Source organism: Arachis duranensis, chromosome 2 (genome assembly GCF_000817695.3).
Source record: "Arachis duranensis cultivar V14167 chromosome 2, aradu.V14167.gnm2.J7QH, whole genome shotgun sequence".
In the NCBI taxonomy this organism is placed as follows: Eukaryota; Viridiplantae; Streptophyta; class Magnoliopsida; order Fabales; family Fabaceae; genus Arachis; species Arachis duranensis.
This window is the reverse complement of record NC_029773.3, coordinates 20525875-20531722: the sequence shown is the minus strand read 5'-3', so window position 1 is coordinate 20531722 and position 5848 is coordinate 20525875. Positions and strand designations below refer to the sequence as shown.

General features: G+C 38.8%; 1 non-coding gene across 1 annotated transcript; it reads left to right on the top strand.

The window, feature by feature from the left end:
• Nucleotides 1–2838: 2838 nt before the first annotated feature.
• LOC127745322 (small nucleolar RNA R71) lies at nucleotides 2839–2945 on the top strand. Its single transcript, XR_008006519.1, has one exon. It is a non-coding gene; the product is annotated as a small nucleolar RNA R71 (small nucleolar RNA).
• Nucleotides 2946–5848: the final 2903 nt, after the last annotated feature.

The window sequence follows — 5848 nt, the reverse complement described above, 5'->3', positions numbered from 1 at the left end:
GGTTGCTTAGAGGTTTAGCAATTTTAGAAAAATCCTTTATAAGTCTTCTATAAAATCTTGCATGACCCAAGAAACTCCTGACTGCCTTAACATTAGTTGGTGGTGGTAATTTTTCAATTACCTCCACTTTTGCTCTATCAACCTCAATTCCCTTACTTGAAATCCGGTGTCCAAGAACAATACCTTCTATAACCATAAAATGGCATTTTTCCCAATTTAAAACAAGGTTTAATTCTTGACACCGTTTCAAGACAAGAGATAAATGCTTAAGGCAGGATTCAAAAGAATTACCAAAAACAGAAAAGTTATCCATAAATACTTCAATAAACTTTTCAACCATATCAGAAAAAATTGAAAGCATACACCTCTGAAAAGTTGCTGGAGCATTGCAAAGTCCAAAAGGTATTCTTCTGTAGGCAAATACTCCAAAGGGGCATGTGAATGCTGTCTTCTCCTGATCTTGATGGTCCACTGCAATTTGATTATATCCAGAATATCCATCTAAAAAATAATAAAATGCATGACCAGCTAACCTCTCAATCATCTGATCAATGAAAGGCAGGGGAAATGATCCTTTCTTGTAGCAGTGTTGAGCCTCCTGTAGTCTATACACATTCTCCATCCTGTGACTGTTCTTGTGGGGATAAGCTCATTCTTTTCATTCTTGATCACTGTCATCCCTCTTTTCTTGGGAACTACCTGCACAGGACTTACCTAAAGACTGTTAGAAATAGGATAAATAATTTCTGCTTCCCATAGTTTTTTTACCACTTTTTGGACCACCTCTTTCATGGTTGGATTGAGTCTCCTTTGTGGTTGCACAACTGGTTTAACATCATCTTCAAGGAGGATCTTGTGTATATACTTAGTTGGACTAATCCCCTTCAAGTCACTAATGGTCCACCCAAGAGCTGTTTTATGACTCTTGAGCACTGAAATAAGCGCCTCTTCCTCTTTAGGCTTCAGGAAAGAGCTAATAATCACTGGATATGAGTCATTCTCACCCAAAAACACATATTTCAGAGAAGGAGGTAAGGATTTGAGCTCAAGCTTGGGGGCTTCCTCCTCTGCTCTAGGCGTGTGAACCATAGTCTTCTGGGGTGATGAATTATCAACTTCAACTAATTTATACTCAGAGATGGGATCCAGAATGTCATCAAGCACCTCAGCTTTCAGTACCTCTTGAACAAGTGGTTCAATAACATCTATTTTCATACACCCTTCAGAATCATTAGGGTGCTTGAGAACTTCAAAAACATGAAGGACCACCTGTTCTTCATTGACCCTCAGGGTTAATTCACCGATTTGTACATCAATCAAAGTTCTACCTGTAGCTAAAAAAGGTCAACCAAGTATAATAGAGGATTTTACCTCTTCTTCCATGTCTAATATAACAAAATCAACAGGAAAGATGAATGGTCCTACTTTAACAAGTAAATCCTCAATAACACCTACAGGTAATTTAATAGAAAGATCAGCAAGTTGAAGAGAAATACAAGTGGGTTTTACCTCCTTAATTTGAAGCTTTTTCATTACTGAAAGTGGCATGAGATTGATGCTAGCTCCAAGGACACATAAAGCTCTCTGAATGGTGACATCTCCAATGGTGCAAGGAATGACAAAGCTCCCTAGGTCTGGCATCTTCTCAGGAAGGTTGTATTGAATAATGGCACTGCATTCCTTGGTTAACACCACTATTTCTTATTCCTTCCGGTTGCTCTTGTGGATCAACAATTCTTTCATAAATTTAGCATAGAGAGGCATTTGCTCAAGAGCCTCTGCAAAAGGAATGTTGATCTGTAGCTTTTTGAAGACATATAAAAATTTAGAAAATTGTTTTTCTTTGGAAGTCTTCTGAAGCCTCTAAGGGTATGGCATTTTCGGCTTGTATTCTGGAGCCTTTGGCAAGGTAGGATAAGTGTCAAGAGAATCAGGGAAAGGGTTATCTGCACGCTTAGGAGGTGTGTGCTCGACTTCTTCCTTCTTCTCTGGGGCTTCTTTTTCAACTAATTCTTCATTGGCCTTGGTTTCAAAACCAGTTACTTTACCACTTCTCAACTGAATAACCTTGCAGTCTTCTCTTGGGTTTACCACTGAATCACCTGGAAATGTGCTTGCAGACCTTTCAAGTAATTACTTGCTTATTTGGCCCATTTACATTTCTATGTTTCTAATGGAGGCTTTGGTTTCCTGCACGAAACTCATCATCATCTCCCAATTAGAATCTTCCTTGGATTTAGAGTTAGCCTGCTGAGGCTGAGATTAGCGGTTATTGTAACTGTTCTGTTGGAAACCGTCTTGAGAATTATTGTTGAAATTATGAGGTCTCTGAGATTGGTCTCTCCACCCAAAATTTGGGTGATTCCTCCATCCTTGATTGTAGGTCTTAGAATAAGGATCATTGTTGGGATTTCTAGTAGCACTCCCCATGTAATTAACCTGTTTAGAAGAAGCTTGAGCATAATCCTGATTATCATTTTACACAAAATTACCTGTCATGTCATAAGAGGCTTCTTGAGGGGGATTTTGGGTGTTGATAGCTGAGACTTGCATGCCACCCATCTGTTGAGTAAGTAGACTTATTTATTGAGACATAAGCTTGTTCTGAGCAAGAAGAGCATTAAGAGTTTCTACTTCCATGACGCCCTTCTTCTAAGGAGCCTCAGAGTTCACAGGATTCCTGTTAGAAGAGTATAAATATTGGTTGCTAGCAACCAATTCAATAAGCTCAATAGTCTCCTCCGGTGTCTTCTTCTTGTGCAGTGAACCTCCTGCAGAATTATCTAGGCACATCTTGGACATTTCACCCAAGCCTTTATAAAAGATGTCCATTTGGAGAACATATCCGGAGGGCATTGCCTAGTCAATAGCTTGTATCTCTTCCAAGCTTCATACAGAGTCTCACCATCTTTCTGCCTAAAAGTCTGAACCTCCATCCTAAGCTTGGTCAGCTTCTTTGGTGGGAAAAATTTTATAAGAAACTCAGTAACCACCTTGTTCCAAGTATTCAAACTCTCCTTGGGTTGGGAATCTAGCCATAGCTTTGCTCCATCCCTCAAAGCAAACGGGAAGAGCATGAGTTTGTACACATCTGGGTTTACTCCATTTGTCTTCACAGTATCACAAATTTGCAGAAAACTAGAAATAAACTGATTTGGGTCTTCGTGAGGAAGACCGTGATACTAGTAGTTTTGTTGCACCAGAGTGACCAGTTGAGGCTTCAACTCAAAATTATTCGCAGCAATAGGAGGCACCACGATGCTTTTTCCATAAAGAGCTGCAGTAGGAGAAGAGTAAGAGCCAAGCACTCTTCTTTGTTGCTCATTCCCATTCGGGTTTGTCCCATTGGCATTATCAGTATTATTCGGATCCATAGTGGATTCTGCAGCCTTGTAAAGCCTTGCTTGTTGTAAACGCCGCCTGAAAGTCTTTTCAGGTTCAGGATCAAGGTCTAAGAGATGTTCTTTGTCTCTATTCCTGTGCATAAACAAGCAAAAAACAAGAAAAGATGAGAATCTCTACGTCGGAGTGTAGAAAATTCCCAGTGAGGTAATCTTTGTAAAATAATAAAATAAAAATACTAAATAAAATAAATATAAATAGGTAACACCAAACTTAATTTCAGAAATTAAGAAAAATATTGGTGCTATTTATTTATTAAAAATTTATTATTTTTTCGATATTTTTTTATTTTTTTTAAATAGATTTAATAAAATTAAAAACAAAATGCCTAATCTAAGCAATCAAACAACTGATAGTTGTTAATCACTATCAATCCCCGGCAACGGCACCAAAAACTTGGTTAGGTATTTTACAACCCACAAACTTATCGACAAGTGCACCGGGTTGTACCAAGTAATACCTTACGTGAGTAAGGGTCGATCTCACGAGGATTGATGGATCAAGCAACAATAGCGTTTGATAGGATTAGTTAGGCAATCAAAAAATGGTTTTGAGATATGCAAAGAGCATTAAATAGTAAATTAAGAATATTAAAGACATGCAGATAAATAAGTTGGGAATAAAATATTGAGAAAGCAGTTAAGGTTTCGAAGTTATCTATTTTTCCAGATTTATTTTTCTTACTAACTATTTTAATCATGCAAGATTTAATTTCATGGAAAACTATGTGACTAGACTCTAATTCCTTAGACCTTCCTAGTCTCTTCTAAAATTTATTAATTGCCAATTTCTTGGTCAATTAATTCCAATTAGAGGGTGAGGCTCAATTTCTAGTTTATATGCCAAAAGAATCCTAATTATCCAAAAATAAGGGGATTATACGTCACGTATCCCGTTAAATACAAATAATTAGAAATTCAGTATAATATGTTTTCAAGTTGTTGTTCAAGTAAAGAGTTTTTTCAAGTTTTACAAGAACTCAATTAGAACATGGGTCATAGTTCCGCTCCACCTATATTCATGAAATAAAGAGCAAAAACAATTATTGAAATATAAATCTAAACATGGATTAAATTAGAAAGATCAAACGAATAAATCCATACAAATAAACAGAGCTCCCAACCTTAACAATGGAGGATTAGTTGCTCATGGTTCAGAGAAGAAAAATAAGGGTTCTGGTAAAAAATGTACTCTCTTTCTAATCTGACGGCATCAGATCCCTTTTTATAACTAATCCTAATAGATTTAAAATCTAATTATCTAAAACTAAAAATAATATTTTTTTGAGTAAACTATCATTTGTACCCACGAAAGTTGAAAACGCTGACATATCTATCCATAAAAAAAGAAAATTACCATTTGTACTCATGAAATATGGTTTTTACAAGCAAAATTATCCAAACACTAAAAAATTATCTAAAATTCCTAAATTACCCTTATCTTCACCACCACACCACCTCCTTCACCCAATCACCTTTCTAACCATAACTCTCTTCACCCAACCACCACCACCCTTTTTCTTTCTAATCTCAAATCCCACCACCATCTCATTTCCTTTATCACTACCATCACCACCACCACCACTATACCAACATTATCATCTTCTTCACATAAAGAAGCAGCAGCAGCAGCAACAACAACAATAACAATAGAAAAAGCAGAGAAAAAATGGTTCTTGCATGCCGTCGCCCTCTCCTCCTTCTCCGATCTCTTGCCCTCTCCTCCTTTTCCGATCTCTTGCGCGCTCTCTTCCTTCCCGACCAGCGACAATGACAATGACAGACTCAATCAATGGTGGCGACAGATGTGACGGAGCCGGCAGCAGCAGGGCGCGACAGCGACAGCAGCAGGGCGCGACAGCGACAGTAGTTCCCCCTTCCTTGGTTCTGGCTCACATCTCCTCTTTGGACTTCCTCAACAACAGCGACGATGATGCGATAGCGGCAGCGAGTCCCCACGTTGCCAGTGTAGTCTCGTTCCCCCTCCTCTTCTCTTCTTCTTCCTCGGGTGGGGGTGTGTGTAATGTCTCCAGAGGGGTGGTGGCTGGGTGAAGAGGGTTAGGGTTAGAAAGGTGATTGGGTGAAGGAGGTGGTGAGGTGGTGAAGATAAGGGATTTTGTAGGTAAGAGAGAGTGTGGGGGAAAAAAATCTAAAGATGGTTATGTTGTTGTTGATGATGGTGAAGCCCTTTTCCTGGGTTGAGAATTCGAAGAAGCAGAAGAGAGAGAGAAAAGCAAAACACATAAGGAAAGCGGGAGAAAAAGAAAGAGGAAGGAGTTGGCAAATTTGACAGATTATGGCAGCGGCGACGAGCTCAAAAAATGGAAGGAGAGGGAGAGGATGGGTTAGTGGTGGTGGTGGCAGTGGTGGGAAAAAGATGAGAACATTGAAAGAGAGAGAGGAGAGGGGGGAGGGAAGGAGATGACAGTAGTAGTGATAGAGATAAG